This window comes from Ambystoma mexicanum, chromosome 2p, assembly GCF_040938575.1.
Source record: "Ambystoma mexicanum isolate Mex_15411 chromosome 2p, UKY_AmexF1_1, whole genome shotgun sequence".
Taxonomy (NCBI): Eukaryota; Metazoa; Chordata; class Amphibia; order Caudata; family Ambystomatidae; genus Ambystoma; species Ambystoma mexicanum.
In genome coordinates this window covers 682,953,144-682,970,521 of record NC_090923.1, presented here as the reverse complement: position 1 = coordinate 682,970,521, position 17,378 = coordinate 682,953,144, and positions in this window count along the sequence as shown.

Sequence of the window (17,378 nt, the reverse complement as noted above, 5' to 3'; positions counted from 1 at the left end):
AACGTGCTGTTGCAATTCATGCCGTAGATAGTGTGTTCCACACTTTGGATATGAAAGACGGACTGATGGTGTGATTTCTGATGTACGTCTCTGACATGGTTCAGTAATGAGATGCCTGAAGAGACACACACAGATGACTCTAAAGCATTAATCATGTGTTTCATGCCCTTTCTGCAGGGGGATGAGCCTCCAGACCACCTTTGCCAGCAGACATGGCCCATTGGACGTCTGGATTCTGGACACGTTTGTTGGTGCCCACATGCACATGTGTGCGCAAGCAGAGGCACAGGGATTGCAGACATACATCCTAGAACTGCTGACGTGTTTCAAGGGACTCCAGGCAAGGTGAGCAGCACAGGGGGGCCACAACACAGCAAAGCTTCCACCAGGCCAGTTGCACATGCAGGTTTAGTAGCAGCACTGACAGTGAGTTTGGACGAATATTGGTGTCCAAGCGCACAATACAGCTCAGATGTGTTGGTGGACTGATGGCTAGTTGATTGTAAGGTTGTCTGGGGCACCTGCAGGGGCAGTGGCACATACCCTCCTGTCCACCATGGGCCATTGAGGCACTTGTATCACCCATGTTTCCTTCCGAGACATGGAAAGGAGCAGCTCACAGGGACATACAGCAAGGGACAGACTCGGGTGCAGTGCATTTCATTTCCATGTACATTTTGAAACATGCACTACCTATTTTTTTTCGGTCATGGTGGGACACGACTTTTTCTGAAGTCATACCTTGCTATATGCGTCTGTCTGCTTACCCAGGGAGCATTGCATGTTGTGTGAATCGTGACACATTGGTGTTCCATTTGCCACGCACCCACCGGCGCCTGATTTACTGCATTGACTATGTATGAACCATCACAGGGGGAATGTTACGTATGGGTACGAAGCATCCACACCAGATTGTCTGTTTGTGGAGTAGTTTTTTGCTATGGGGCATATTTGTTGGTGTGTTTGTGTGTTATGGGCACGCACAGATTATTAACTGTGGCTTTCTTTGCAGCATTGAAGTGCTCCTGTAACCGGACCTGAGAGTGTGCAGGCAGGAGGCCAGCACTCAAAACCAGAGCTGAGTGTCTTGTTGTTTTCCTTTCAATCTGCTCTACATAGGCTTGCTGGGGGGTGCACTGATGCATGGATGCATGTGTAATTCAATTTGGTATGTTTTTTTTCCCTAATCACCCCGAGTCCTATCCAATTCTAAACCCTGTACCCTCTACCCCGTGTTCCTGCTTCCCGTACCTATCCAACCACCATTCCCTAATCCTCTTTCCCCGCTGGGGTTGCGGATGCCTGTGTAAGCCCCTAGCCCTAGAGGGGGTGGTTGGTTCGTGCCACTCCTGCGCCTGGGCTCCGGAAGGCCCTGACAATAATGTGCAAGTTTGTTGTGATTGTGTATGTGTTAATGCAAGTACTACATTTTAGTGCATGCCCTACTTTCACGTGTCATTCCTACTCCCATCTCCTGCCCCTCATTCCAGTTATCCAGTATGCCAAACGCCTGTCCCGACTGCATATCCCTGACCCTCCTTCCCCATCAGGGTATCAGAGGCCCGTGTGAGTTTGACCTTGCAGGCACCCAGGCCACTGTGGGTGTGGTTGGTTCGTGCCACTCCTGCGCTTGTACACGGGAGCTGTGACAGTACACATCCGTTCGTGCTGCATCACTCTATGTTATGTACCACACATGGTTCACATCCTGTTGTGACATTGTTTTACTGTGCTACCTTGTTTGTTACATCATTGTGGTAGTACTTGGCCTTTGTGAGGTACTGGTACTTCAAGTCATCTACTGGAGGCTGTTCTGGTTCGTTTTTCTGCCTTTTGTGTCTTTGCAAATGAAGGTGGACTCTGAGGGTGCAGGCAACTTTTTACACACAAGGTGGGAGATGGTGACGAAGGGGAAGGGTGATCCTGTGGCCAGGTGAAATTGAGGGTTGAAGGCTCCATGACCCAGGTGCAGTTGTTCAGTGGGTCATGGTCATTTGTGAGGGAGGGGGGGGTGTTTTGTTGTTGATAGTTGCCTTGCCCTGCAGTGTGATGGGAACCCTGACATTGTAATTGTGGTATCCTATGTACATGATGTGTTGTGCTGATCAATGCATGTTCATGTGTTGTGTTTACCTTTCAGGTGTGAGGGGATAGTTGTGGTTTGAAATGCTGGGGAGTTCATATGGTGAATGTTCACATGTGATGTGTAGAGGACACTGATGGCCACTTGATTGCACATGCATATGTTGAGGGCATGTCCTTACTGACCCGCACACTCTCACTATGATGCACTACATGTACAACCACCCTTCGATATCCACGTGTACACTCTGTTTGCCTTCTGATGCTCACTGTGTCCCTGCAGCACATGTTCTGTGACCAATTATGGATCCTGTACATGCCTAATTTGCTTTTTATGTGGTTTGTCGCTTAGATGTGATGCTCAGGGTGTGCATCACACACAATGGCTGTTCACTGTGCTGTGCACTGAGCAGCGTGTTGCAGGAGTTGGACACAGCACACAGAAGCTGCAGTGTTGATTTTGCAATGCACAATGTGCATGTAGACAGGCATCATTGTTATGTTGCGGCTACTACTTTTGTGATGCATTTGGGAATGACTTATTTTGGGTGGGAGGTTGTTGATCAGTCATTTCATCTGATTCCATGTAAGGCATCATTGCATGATGCCAATTTACATTTTTCACATGGAAATGTGTACCTTATTGTTACTGTGTTGGTGTATGGCTATTGCCATGTCATGTTGTGGTTTGGGAGGGTTTGAGTGACATAACAGTGATGGTCATGGCCTGTTTTGCAGGTGTGTGTGATTCACACCTTTGCACTTGCCACCAGCTGGCCTATATATTTATTTTTTATTCTACTTAACCTGTACTGCACTCCCTCCTTCCCCTTCCCCTTGCACTTTTCCCTTCCCTCTACCCCTGCACGTGCGCGATCTAAATGACACCTGGCCTAGTAGGATCGTTGTCTGTCTTCCCTTGTTCCCCCCTCCCTGCCTCGTCACGCCTTGAAACACTTGTGTATAGGCGCGTTACAAATGCCATATCATATCATATCATATATCATATGTGTGCCTTTTGGTCACACAGGATAGCGTGTGTTTAAGTAGCTAGGGATGCACACAATGTGGCACTTCCATGGCAACAATCTCAGGGTGGTAAGGTTGTGACAGTTGACTCTTTGTCATCATCGATTTTCACCTGGTATGTGCCAGGCCTGTGTGCACTCCGCAGGGGTGGGAGTTTAGGTGAAAAATGTGGCCACAAGCTGGGTCCGGCCTTCCTCGCCACGTGCCCTATCCCCTCCCATGGGCAGCGCCTGTGCCTGTGGTTGGGGATGTGGGGGCACCACCATGTTCACCGGTACGCCCTGCCGTGTTGCAACATTGTGCAGGACACATGCTGCCACAATGATCCTGCACACTACTGGGGGTGCATAGAGTAGCTGCTGGCCAGAGCGGTCAAGGGAGCAGAGGCGTGACTTGAGCACTCCGAATGTGTGCTCCACTATGGCCCTGGTTGCAATATAGGCCACGTTGTATTTTACCTGGGGTGGTGTGGTGGGGTTCCGGATTGGCGTCATCATGTGGTTGCTCAGAGGGTAGGCACTGTCCCCTGGGGAGGTGAAAATGGTTGTGATTATTGGGGTTTGTGTATTTGTGTGTGTGTGACATGCATGCACGTGCAAGGGCATTTGTACTCACCTAGGAGCCATGTGTCGCCATGCTGCCCAGCTTCCAGGGCCCGGCTCAGGGCGGACATTCTGTATATGAAACTGTCATGGGTGGAGCCAGGGTAGTTTGCATAGACAGAGGTGATGATTCCCTTTGCATCGCATACCACCTGTCCGTTGATGGAATGCCAGTGCTTGCGGTTTCGGTAGATGTGCTCAGTGGCCCTAGGTGGATGTAGGGCCACATGGGTGCAATCTATGGCACCGAGCACTTTGGGGAAGTGTGCCACCCTGTAAAAATCCAGGACAACGGCCTGCCTTTCTGCTGGTGTTCTGGGCATGTATATGTGCCTGCGGACTGAGGGGCGCGCTGTCATGATTGCCAAGACCTGGTGTAGGCAGCGTGACTGGGGGCCTGTGAGACTCCCCCCCCACTATGGCAGTGGTCCGCTGAAATGACCCAGTGGCCAAAACATGCAGGACACTGAGCACCTTCTCCAGGGGGCTCAATGCTTGGGAGCAAAGGGTGGGGGATGTAAGGTCATCTTCCCACTCCCTGACCAGGTCTAGGATGATATGGGGTGGAAACCTATACCTACCGTAGACCTGGTCGTTAGGCATCCCAAAAAGGCTTGTCCGTGGTGATAAAATGCGTGCCCTGGCTATTCTCCTCCTCCTGCGGTGTCCCATGATCAGTGCTGCGACAAATGGGGCATTCATCGTAGCTGTATATACGTGTTTGTTGTTTGCACGCACTTTTATACTGTGCGCGGGGACACTTCCGCCTGCCTTCGTGTGGCGGACGCGTTGACGCCTGTGCGCGTCTTTTGCTGTGCGCAGGTTTTCCATATTTGAATCCATGAATACGGGTTGTTCGCATGCGTGTGGGCGTTCCGTGTAGTTCCCTGCAGTACTTCCCCAGTTACGCCTTCTTTTTCACGCGTTGTTCCCCATTCTGCGTGTTACGCCCACTGTTCCACCCACTTTTGTTGTGTGCGCCGCGCTATGTGCGCTTTTGCTGTGCGCATAGCGCACGCCGTTTGATGACGTGTGTGCCCGTGTGCGACATGCATGTATTCGGCGCACGACCAGCGGGAAACTAGCGTAGCGCCTTCCTTGTATCGCAAGCGTGCGCGTGCGCTTGATTTCACATGCTTGCGACACCTTGCGCCTGCTTGCGCTGGGATTTTCGGCGCACGTTTGTTCCATGAATCGACTCCTAAGTCTCTAGCTATAAAATTGAAAAAGTTATCCAAGTTTGAATGAGAGGTGTTTTTGAAAAAATAGAACAGACAAAAGCAGAAATTCAGTTTTTAAAAATGACAGATTGGTTTTATTTAAACTAAATTAATGACTAAGAAAAAGAGAATGCCACCCGTGAATCTCCACAGTTATGCACAGCTGCTTGTAACTCATCATGTGGCGGATACTATGTTTTCTTTATGGGAATTACTTTATTTAAGCCAAATCACTAATGGCTTATGGTCTAGTAAAACAAATGAGAAAAATTCACTGCTAACAATAGGGATTACAAACAGGGTTGCAAGAATGCTTCTGACAATATTGGAGGTTCTTAAGTTAAAGAGGGGATAGATTATAGATTGGAATAGGACAAGGCAAATATACTATGGGTCACCAGGATTCCTATTGATACTTACAGTCCACTGTAATTTAAGTTTGGGCCATCAAGTTCTGGTCATTACGGATCAGTCTACAGGCAGCAGGGCACCTCAGGCGGAATTGGATCAGCTAGGCGGTTCTGGTCAATTGTACTGCACCTCAAGCTGGACTGGATTGGATTGGCCCTTCTGGTTACTGGACACTGTAGGTTAGTGTGATGATGAGTTTCAGCTGGCAAGCATGAATGGTAGCAAGCCAAACTGGATCAGAATTATTTCCCTGAAGTTCTTTTGGGGTGGTTCCAGGCTTTGGGCCTAGTTGAAAAGAGTTCAGCAAATGCTTGGCCTTGGCTTGGTAAAGCAATCTGCAACAGGAACAAGATGAAGAGTTCTGGAACAGGATGAAGAAGTCAGGACCAGAGCGTCACATGGAAATCAGAATGTAGTCAGGAATCAGTGTGTGTCTGTATGTGGTGAAGTTCCTATATTTATCATGCCAAGTGACATCACTAAGTTTATGGTAGGGGCAGAATTTCAAACCACACCCACATGGCTGTGATAGGTCAAAGGCACTTGCCTTTTTCTGGTTGGAAGCCAGGTAGAGCTGTCATATTTTATGATTTGATTTGAGAACTCCTACAATGATTTGGACCACAATTTAACTTTCCTACAAATGCACATTTCTATAGTTATGCCCTCAAATAAAATCGGACACATACATTACATATTTTGTGGGTTATCCTTACATCTAATTCCCATCTCAGTGAGAGCTAGCTTTGTCGTTCTGTGGAATTCTGCCAATTTTAATCATAACAGTTTGGCCTAACAATTCCTAATTCAATGCATATCTGTGCACTCACCCCTGGCACACAAGTGTACATTATCATATTTGCAGCATCAATAGTCTTGCCACAATTATTGTTTTTGTGTAACTTTTGTCCCTTACGTCGTACAGGGTTCACTCACATCTTCACAGTAAAAGCATACAATTAGATGTATAACTACCAATTTTTAGATTAGTCCTCCTTCATGGGGCAAAGTTAAAGGTTTTCAAAGCTTAATCACAAATAGGCATTTTAAATAACAAAAGTCTTTTAGCAGTTTTTTTTCTGCTTTCAACTGGCAACAGCTGTCACATTCCTTTGATCAGGGTGGGGGTCCAGAGGGAAGTTTTGTGCCCCTCCCCTGAAGGGATCAGTGTTCAGCCTGCCATTGTCCTTGGCTGGTCCCCAGACGAATGTCTAATGAGTTCATTGTTGTAAATATGTGAGAACCTGCTGCTGCAATTAAGCCTTCATGCTAGCAGTGGATTGTCAACCTTAAGTGTCATCTTTCCAAGGCTGGGCACTGTCAAGTCAGAATTAAATGTTTAATTTCAAACTGGGTTTTGACTTTAAGGTTCACCTAAATATTTTATTTAAAATATATAAATGAACACAGTTAATAGGGGATTTTGACATTTAAAGAATTAGACCTTTCACAAAAATATGCTTTTGCACTTCTTCATGGAAAAAGCACATTTAAACTAAATCCTTTACATCAGAGTTTCCTCTGCAGCACACACATTGTATTCATCACCAGTTCTTCATTTAAGTGCTGAGATCTGTTTGCAGTCTGGAAGTAAGTATTCAGCCTTTGCTTGGGGTTTTCTCTGTGCAGCTGAAATTGTTACATGTTTTGCCATTTTTAGTCGCATTTCTCCCGTGGAACTGAAAGAAATGTTGCTGGCCTGGCATTTTCATGAGAAACATTTCTTAGCTGCTGTCAGTCAATGAGGCCCAGCTTCTCTGGCCACACGGGATGACCATACCCCTTTTAATTTCAATGATTCACTGAAAATGAATGGATCTAGTGCCAAAACAGCACTTTGAAGGTTGCAAAGCTGCATTTTAAAAGGCATTTTTCAGTTTTTAGCCCAATTCTGTGGCCTTGCTTCATGTTAAATGTACCAGCACCCACTGGCATGCTCCTGCAGTGATAATTCTGTTCCCCCCACTTTGACTGTGTGTGGCAGGGGTGCGCAGCCTTTTGTGATTGTGACCCGTACACAGTTTTGCAGATTTTGGCGCGTATAGGGGTTAGCACATCCATTTTTGGCTGTTTCTTTCAACATTGGTAAATTGATGCAGTGGGGCATATCGGAATGGGTAAAAAATTCCAGAGGTCACAGATCCCCCTATGTTTGTTAATTTGTACTGGTGGTACACATACGTTCTTGTGGCCTGGGTGACAGAGAGAAACGCTTATGCATCCTCCTTCCATGCCCCCTTGTGGCCGATCAGCAGCAATTTTTAACGTTCTTCTGTTACTCAGGAGTAAGGAGGTCATAGTGAGGTTGAACAACCAGGCATTTTAGGACGATATGCCCCACGGCGGCAGACAAACCTGACAGGTAATGGCCCACCACCCAAGTTAAAGGCCTGAGTGCAGCGATGGTCCCTTAACAAGGGAGGCAGTGACATTACCGAATGGGTCGAGCCATGGCCAAGGGGCATATCGCTTTTAGCACCTGTGTAGTTTACTACACGGGCTACTGAAAGCATCAGTCTGTTTTCAATGTTGATGACTGTAACATCATCAACATGAAAACAGTCTGAGGGACAGCATCACTGTGCTGCCTGGTGCTCTGCAGGAAAGATACCTTTGTTTTTTTAGAGGGACAGAGGGAGGTTTGAGAAAAATACACCATTATCACCCATGTAGGAAACTACACAGGTGCGAAGGTGAGTGGGAAGTGGGAACGGGGAAGGGAAGGGTGTGGTGGCTGCTCAGGCAGCTCGGAATGCAGGCTTGAACCATACATTGCAACCCAGTTCTGAGCCTCTCGATTGGCTGGCACCCCCTTTCAGGGTGCTAATGGTATCTGTTAACTGCCAGGGAGAGATACGTTCTGGGAATCTGGCCCATCTGGCTGGGCAAAACAGATCTTTGGCCAAGACACATCTACCTTCTCTTTCTGCATCTATCAAGATTCTGGAAAACCAGAGTGAAGATTTCCTCAGCAGCTTCTTAATCTTCAGAGTCTCTCTACCTTCAAAGTGAAACATACAAGTAAATGTGCCCTTTTTCTAGACCTATTTGAATTCATGTATCCAGGGAGAATGCTCGATAGAGTATATTTTGTTCTGTGAATCAGAAACCTCCTGCTTGGGGAAGTTATGCACTGTCACTAACCTGGCCAGCCAGACCAGTTTCTTTATGCATTCCTGCCCGCCTTTCATCTGATCAATAAGGTTGAGGCAAAATTGAAGAGAGGTATCACAATGTGATCCTGATTACACCTTACTAGCTGAATCAGTCTAGCTTTCCACTGGTATGTAGGCTGACAGTGGAACTGGTCTTCCTATTGCTTGCTTTCGATCGCTTCACAACAGAGGTACATCTGGAGGTCACATATTATACACTGCATGTGGCTGTCTGGAAAGCGAGCACTTAGGGCACACTGGACAAAGTTCATCTCTGGTAGTGGCTTTGTCTGTCCAGCACTCCAGGGGATCTCCCACAATGTTGGCTTAAACCAAATATTGGGGTTCCATTAAGTCCTACTGTACCCACCAAACCACTCCACATTTCATATGCTCCACCCCATTATTATGCATTTTACTGGGGTTTCTGTTTCCACCCTAACAAGCCAATGAGCTTCCAGGAATCTATGGTGTGAGGAAAATAAAGCCTATGAGTGAATTTGCTAGACTTCTGAGGTTTACCATTCCTCGTCATGCATGGCAGGTCTTCCTCGTTCCCTGGGACTGTCCTTTGGTTCTAAAAACATTAGATTCTTCTGCTTTGAACATCTTGAGTCAGTGGACAATAGATTTCTGTCTTTTAAATCTTTATTCCTTGTTGAGATAACAGCTGCTCATGTTATAGTGGAATTAGGTGCTCTACTTTATATGAAAACGTTAAAACGTGAAGCCATCATTTTCAGGCCTGAACACGTGTTCCATCCTGTGGTCTTTTCATACTTCCACCATTTAAACTACATTAAACGCTGGTCTTCCACCCTTTTCTCTCATCTGAGTAGTAGTGACTAATTTACCCACTTGATGTTAGAAAGGCAGTCCTCTTCTATCACTAGAGTACAGCAGACTGTTTTACATATTTGGGAATCCGTGTGTGATCTTTACTCCATATGGGCAGGATTGGGAGTTCAACTCAGCTTGCCTCAAAAAATGATTAGAGATAATATTTCTTTGACTTACTTAAAGAAACACATGTGTCTTCATTTCTCCCTCTCTCCAGGGCTGATCATCTATGTCTATGGCAGTCTCAGCGGTGGAATTTCAAGGAGTAGCCTTACCAAACATTTGCAGGGTTGACACCAGTCATGTTGCTACCATTTGCACCTACATGGCTAAAAGAATGTAGGTTTGGGAGACGGGCATGGGATTCATTGAGAGAATGAGGTGCTTCACAGATATTCAGTCCTGTGATGAGGAGAGGGACATTGGCAGTAATGTCCCAATTATGCATGGTCATTTTCGTTAATTCTAAGCAATGTAAGATAGGTAATAGTTCAAAGTACCTTTCTACCAATAATGTTGCCCTTGCTGTGCATGGCTATGTAAAAAAAGAAGGATGCAAGGGACAATAAGTGGTACAAAGGGAGAGACAGATAATAAACATGGTTGTGCAGATGAGGGCAGGATAGAGGCACCCTGTACCTTTGCAGCGATATGGATTCTCGTGCTCAGAGGAAGAAAGGACACTGGACTGGTTATCCAAAAGATAAGCCTCAGCGTTGAAAGAGCTGCGAAGGATGCGGACCTAGTACTCAGCTACCATATGTAATTGAGACATTCATCTGTCCATTCCCACACGCACATTTAACCGTCTATTCACTCAAACACCACAGGCTAATTATTTATTTTCATCTGCATACTCATACATTTATTTGTATAACGATTCTCACACTTTCACATCTCTTTTTATTATAATCAATGTATCCATATTCATATTCTTTCAATGTTCTATCAAATACTATCATTCATCTTCCACCTACAGATTTCCAACCATTCATTCCTCATGCACCCTCACTGTCAGCCTTTTGCCTACCTTTGCCGTCCAAAACCCAACACTATTTGTTTGAAAAGTGCGTGTTTGTCTTGTGCACTCGTCCCATCCTAAAGATTACCTTATTTCCTCTCTGCAGACTGCCTCATTAGAGGTCCCATTTGTTATGTATTCTCTACTAATCACGGCTTTAAGTGGGATGCTTAATTGAAGGGGGGCTCTCGTTAGGGTGCATGGCCTAAGTACTTAGGCCTGCACCCTAATGAGAGCCCCCCCTTGGCCAATGGCAGCGGGGGCTGTTAAGGGCTGGAGAGCTGAGCACACTGGCTTTATTATCGATAGTGGACCCAGCCCCTCCTTTTTGTTCCAAATCACGAGCTCGGAGTCTGCGATGAAGAAACATAAGGAGGGGCAGGGAGCACCAAAGGCATGGCACCAGCATACCCCAACTCTCCATCTGTGCCTCAAACACCCAGCAGGAGGCTCTTTCATTCAAGGAGCCTTCTAGGTAAAGGGTTGCCGGGAGGGGTTGTGACCCGCGCAGGCAACCTTTTAACCTCTGACTCCTTGAGTGAAAGGGCCACCTTCTGCGTGTCGGCTCCTAACTCAGAAACAGGAGTGGGGATATATTGCCCAAAATGCTACAGGAAGCCCTTTGGCTGATGTCAGCACTTTGGATTACAAAAAAGAAGATAAAATGCCTTTAACCCAGCCTGAGGGCTCGGCGTGGCTGGGGCTAGTGCAGGGTGAGCCCCGGCAGGGATCTGTGTGGTGGCCTCAAAGGACGACAGGACGCCTGGAGTGATTGTAACTGCCTTTATTTAAAGGTTAAATAGGTGGCTGTTAAATGTCCATGTGAGGGGCAAGGGCAGGTACTCACAGTCTCAGTCTGAGCCTCCCAGTTACTTCACAGGAGGCATGGTGTGCACATGGATGGCACGCTGTAGGCTTCCAGATCCCCCATGAGGCCTCCTGTGGCATTGGATTTATGCCCTGGAAGCTTGCTGCATAGAGTCCTCTCAGCCTCAGTCACAATGGCTCCTTATCAGGAGCAGCGCTTCCCCAGACCGCTTGTCTGGCGCTCCACCAATCTTTAGATTGGCGCTAACGTTCTCTCGCGGAGCGTGGGTCCACGGGATCTCATTATGCCGAGATCTTGTGAGACTGTGCTTCCGCGATCACGTGACTTCCCCACAATCTGCCTTGGAAGCCTTGCTGAAGCCCTATTTGGAGACTTAAAGTGCTGCCACTTGTGGCTCTCCGAAGAGTCCATATGTCCACCTTTCCTTCAAAAAAGGTTTCAACATATGTCTTTCGGGCTTTAAACAAATTACTGGAAATGCAGACGCCGCCAAGATACACAACAGCTGATCGCAGTGAACGGGCTAAATTCGCACTGTGTTCCAGGAATGGCACAGACACAGCTTACCATAAACCTTCAAAAGGTAGGCAATTATTTGCCCTTATTAAATAAAGACTCGCGTATAGAAGAGAAAAACTGACAGGATGGGAGGGGGGTGAATTGGAGACCCTCCCACTGCCCTCCCCCTCTGATCTTACAACTTTCTTTGCACAGTAAGCAAAGGAGAACACAGAAGGTTTACCAAAGGGAGGAGACAAACAAGAGGATTGGAAGGATAGAGACCGAACAGGTTGCGAGGCAAGTGCTCCTCACACTTACATTTTAAACCAAATTGGAACTTATGATAATGCTATCTAGAGAATCACAAGTTTAGGTTACACATGGTTTTATGTTATATTTTTTCAGGGTTTGAGTAGTAGCAAGAGGTCCTGAAGAAGGTGGTACGATTTCAATTCCCCTGAAACGTCAGACTAACAGAAGTGGATGCCTAGCTTCTTTGGCTAGTCCTCATCAATCAAAGAAGAGAAATTGCAATAACTTTATCTCTGTGACGTAGACCCTGTTATACATGTTAATTTATGTTATGTTACTTAGCATTTTTATAGCGCCTTAAGTATCATTGGTATGACCTCAAAGCGCTGGTAGGTTGAACGCCCTCTGGAACCGCAGTTCAAGTCAGTAGAGAGAGAGGAGTGTCGTATGGTGCGTGGGCGCACCGGATATGTGTGCGGCTGGTGTGGTTGTTGCACGATAGCCGCTTTTTAGCAGTAGGGGTGGTGCTGAGGAAATCAGTTGGATGTGTTCAGTCTGGAGGGTAGACACCCAGACTGAGTTCTGGCTGCGTTCGGCCTGAGGAGACGCCTTAGCTTATAACTACATATATGTACCCAGATGGTGAATGATCTGGCTGTGTATGTACATTTCACAAATTGATGCTTAGTGAGAAACAGGTAGCACAACACAAGGCCATTAAGAGAAATGTTATCTGTATTTTGTTCAGAATAAGGTTGAGTACATGATGTTTTGTTTGGAATATATGTCTGTCTTTCTGTATAAACAGATGTTATAAAAATTTTCATGTGTAGAAAAGAAAATAACTGATTACAATGTGCCAGAAAAGGAAAATAATGTTTGTAAAAGGAGGAATCCAAACCAGAAACAAGATTAGATTCTTGCAGCGAAAAGTATACCAATAAATAGGTTATTTGGTGCTAATGTGTGAGTTCCATGTATAGGTTATTCATTGACTGGAATCTAACTAAAGGAAAAATCAGAAGAATGAAATAAAGAAGTGTTGGGTATACCAATGTAAAAAAAATATTAGTTTAAAGCCACTATACTCAACAAAACGGTGTTCCCTTGTGTATCATTATGCTGCATTCATCTTCCTCCCTCAGCCTCAAACATCTTTTCAGGCCTCAATGTCCCCTAATCCTCTCTGCGTGAGCCTGCCTACTCCAGCAGGAACAGGTGGGGTCACACTCTTTGCAGTGAATTGATATGGCAATTAGATTGCAGCGACACATTCACTTAATATAAACCTAGGAACATCCGACCCTTTGCAATGTACCTTGTTTGTGCATTTAAGTTTGGTAAATATTTAAGGACTCCCCTGAGCGTACAGTTAGAAAATTAGTTGTATAATGCACTAAACACGGGAGGATGGCAATTATTTCTGGATTATCCATAATTGCATCGGGCGTGCAGACAAAAAGCGTTTCGTTAGAATCTGGGACAATTAAATCCAGCGCCGTGAGGGTCCCCTGCAGGGCAGGCGGCGGCTCCTGCGCAGTCTGCTTAGCGCTGCAGATCCGTGCAGAGGGAGGCTGCCGTAAACCTGTCTATCAATACAGGCCCCATTTGTGTTACAAGGCGGGGAGATAAGATGACAAGCAGATAGAGATTGATGTAAAGATTGCGACATGATGCATGGCCTGCCCCAAAGAAGAGCCCCAGAAACACAGAGTACAGGAAAGGCTGCAGATTCGAGAGGCGAGGCAGGCAGGAAGCATTATGGAAAGGGTATGCCTAGGTTACTATCAACAGACACATCCTAGCACTGGTGATGCTCCATAATATTTGGTTCCCAATGTCATTCAATCACCAGCCTCCCAGCACCCACAGGGCAGCCATTAAACAATAACATTAAACAATAACATCATGTTTTTTTTAAATGCAGGGCTTCATGCCAGCTTCCTCACATTTCTAGGTGCTGTAATCATTTTTACCAAATGTAATGTAACTCAATCAGTGCATAATATGTAAATAATAAGGGCCAGGGTCCAAACATGTTTTATGTTCTGCATGTTTCAGCTGAATGCTCCTGATTGCAGAGGTGCAGCAAAGCCAGCGTGACACTGGCACATATGGATGTGCGCGCCCTTCTGCTTGCTAAACTAGTGAGCTGGACATGGTTCTGTGGCTGTCTGGCCTCTTCCCACACCACAAACCTTAGCCTCACACCCTGCTGATGCAGTTCTGCCAGTCAGCTAGGTTGTCTAGAACAATTTGTTGACATGACTATCACGAGTGCCCAGGACTGCCACTTTCCAGCTAATTCGTATTCATTAAACTGGGTAACTAGCACAACATTGCCTGCCTGGATCACACTGTTGTTGCTTGTTGTGTGATTGTTGTATGATTACGACGAAGGAAGGTGTTGAGCCTTCTGCTCCCCTTACCTCGCCCAAAGTAAATGGCGATAGTACAGAAGATGTAGAATTATATCCGTTAGGGGAACTAAAGGCAACAACGGGATACAGTAATCCGATACATGAACTCCCTGCGTATAGCAGTGGTGATAGTGCAGAGGAAAGTAAGAAAAAAGAGGACATCTTAAAGGTCTTACAAGATAAGTAGGAGAAAATTGAACAACCAAATGTGACCCTAAACATAGAACGAGAGATTAAGAGATGGAAAGAAGAAAACGATAAAGCTGATGAGGCAACGCTCGTGTAGAATGAATGGATGGGTGGAGAGATATTGCTCAAGCATGATGAGAAAAGTATCGAGGAATTTAGGCAAAGGGAAGATCAAGATGAACAGGATAGAAATGACAGGGAACGAGAAAAGAGACTGAAGGAGGATGAACATAAGAGAAAGAGCAGACAGAGGCAAGAACAGATGCATCAGGAGAAGCAGCAAAAGTAAGAAGAAAGGACAGAGGAGCAAGAAAGAATGGCAACAGGCAGAGAGCAATTGAAGAACGAGATAGGCAAAAAACGAAGAGAGAAGAGGAGGAGGCACAGATATTAAGGGATAAAAGGATAGAAAGAGAAAGGGAAGAAGAAGAGCATAGAGAGAATGAAAGAAGGTAAGAGAAGGGAAGAGAAAAGACAGGAAGAGTAAAGGATTAGACAGGAAGCTAGAAGGCAAAGACAATTATAGCGCCATGGCTACCTCCAAACTCGTAATGAGGCCCAATGTAACTGAGTCCAGTAATACCATGGAGCCATATAGAGACGCTCCAACCATCACAGGGAGTAACGGCAAGATCATCTAGGATAACCCTAGAGGAGAATTTTGATATAGGGAGCATCAAGGAGAGAATCGATAAAGTCTATCAAGACTTAAGGGAAAGCAGTACATTCGGAAGCCGAGCAAAAGGAAAACCATCCCTGGCCATCCAGTCATGAAGTGAGGAAAGAGACCCATTCAGTCTCGAGCACAGAGCCTTGTTCTTAGACAGGCTGATTTTAATTGTGTTGCAAGTCAAAAATAATAAGAAGGAAGATGCTAGAAAACCTGAGGAAGCCAAGTTAGTGCAGAAGAAATTGGCAAAATATGCCATAGAAGGGGCGGTATTGACAAGCATAGAAGATTGGAAATACAGCAAGCAGTGGGTGCATCACAGGCAAATAATCAATGCCTCATGGACCAAGGGGGGGATGGGTTAATGCTGAGAAGCAGAGGAAGGGGTAGTTTTCAAAATAATGTGCAAGGGGGGCTAGTCAGAAGAGCTCCTCCTATATGTTGGACATGTGGTATAGCTGGGCACATCACACGGACAACTGGAAGCCAAGGGTATGTACGGAATGGGCAATTCCCAAGAGGGGGGACAGCTTATCCTCCTGCATATCGCTCACAGGAGGGGTTTGCCCAAGATCAGACATTATATCAAGCACAACCCCTGCAAATGCAACAGGCATTGCAACCACAGCAAGCACAATTGAATCTCCCACAAGGGCAGTCATAGCACACACCCATGCAGATACAGCAGAAAGCAAACATGAGACACTTATTGACACCTGGAATATGGGGTGTCACTATAGTGGGCGGAAGTCCTTTTACAGTTGCAGATTTAAGTATGTACCCACAATAGGACAGCTCACAGGGCAATGTGATGTGTTCAGTACTATCAGTGACACCAGACCCTCAAGAGGAACCAAGGGTTTATGTGATTATAGGAGGCAAATCATTTTCTTTTTTAGTAGAAACGGGTGCAACTCGCTTACGTATACGTGAGGGAAAATATCAATTATCGGGAAATGCCATGAATGTGCAAGGTTTCTCTGGAACTAGAGGCAGAGTTCCTTTTACTGATGAATTACCAGGCTCCATAGGTGTGTGTGACATGTCTGTTCCATTATTGTACTCAAGGTAGACATCTAGGAAGAGATTTAATGACAAAGCTAAATATGATAATTTCCTTCACTGATGAAGGCATAGGGTGTTCTACTCCAGGGATACATTATATGAATGTGGGCAAATGTAAATTGGTGAAGGTACCGATGACGAGGGCAGGCCATGGAGAACAGTGATTTCCATTTGGGAAGGGTATAGATTGACTGATGTCACTGACAAAGATATGTTTAGAGATGATCTAGCAAATTATGAAGTAATATTTGAAATGAGTATTACATATTGGATCAGAATAGAGAAAATAGAGGTCTCACAGTGAATGATGATAGTGCAGTAGCGCCCAGCATTTTTTAATGACGATTTGGCAAAAGTGCCAACCTTTTTATGGACTACAGGCCCCTATGATGCAGGCCTATTGAAGGGGAGAGGGGAGGTTAGGATTACATTGAAGCCAGGAGCAATTTTACCTCATGTCTCGAGAGGAGGATGAGGGTATTTTTAAGACTATTTCAGCATTAATAGAGCAGGGTATCATAGTTACATCAGAGTACCTGGTAATACCGCAGTGTACCCAGTGAAAAAATCAAAATGAGGAGTCATGGAGACTAATTCAGGACATGAGACCAATTAACCAGATTGTAGAGGCAGAATTTCCTTTAGTTCCGAATCTGGCCATGATACTATGTAGTATCCCCACAGAGGCACAATATTTCATGGTGATTGACTTGAAAAATGTGTTTTTCTCAATCCCATTGCATAAGGATTCCCAAGACTTGACGTCATTTACGTTTCATCAAACTAAGCTGAAGAGCACTCATTTGCCCCAAGGGTACTTTGAATCTCCATCGATCTTTAATATGGTCCTGCAAATGGATTTAGGCAATATTGATTTGAAAAGTGTTATGCTGCAGTACGTAGATGACATTTAATTTGAAACACGACAGAAGATGAGTGCAGGCAAGATTCAATTCAGTTAATGACGATTCTAGCAGACAAGGGATATAAAGTGGACAAGGAAAAGTAGCAATATTGTCAAGAAGAGGTGTTGTACATAGGTCAGTTAATCTCACATGAAGGGAAGAGATTTACACCTGAAAGATCTGAGGC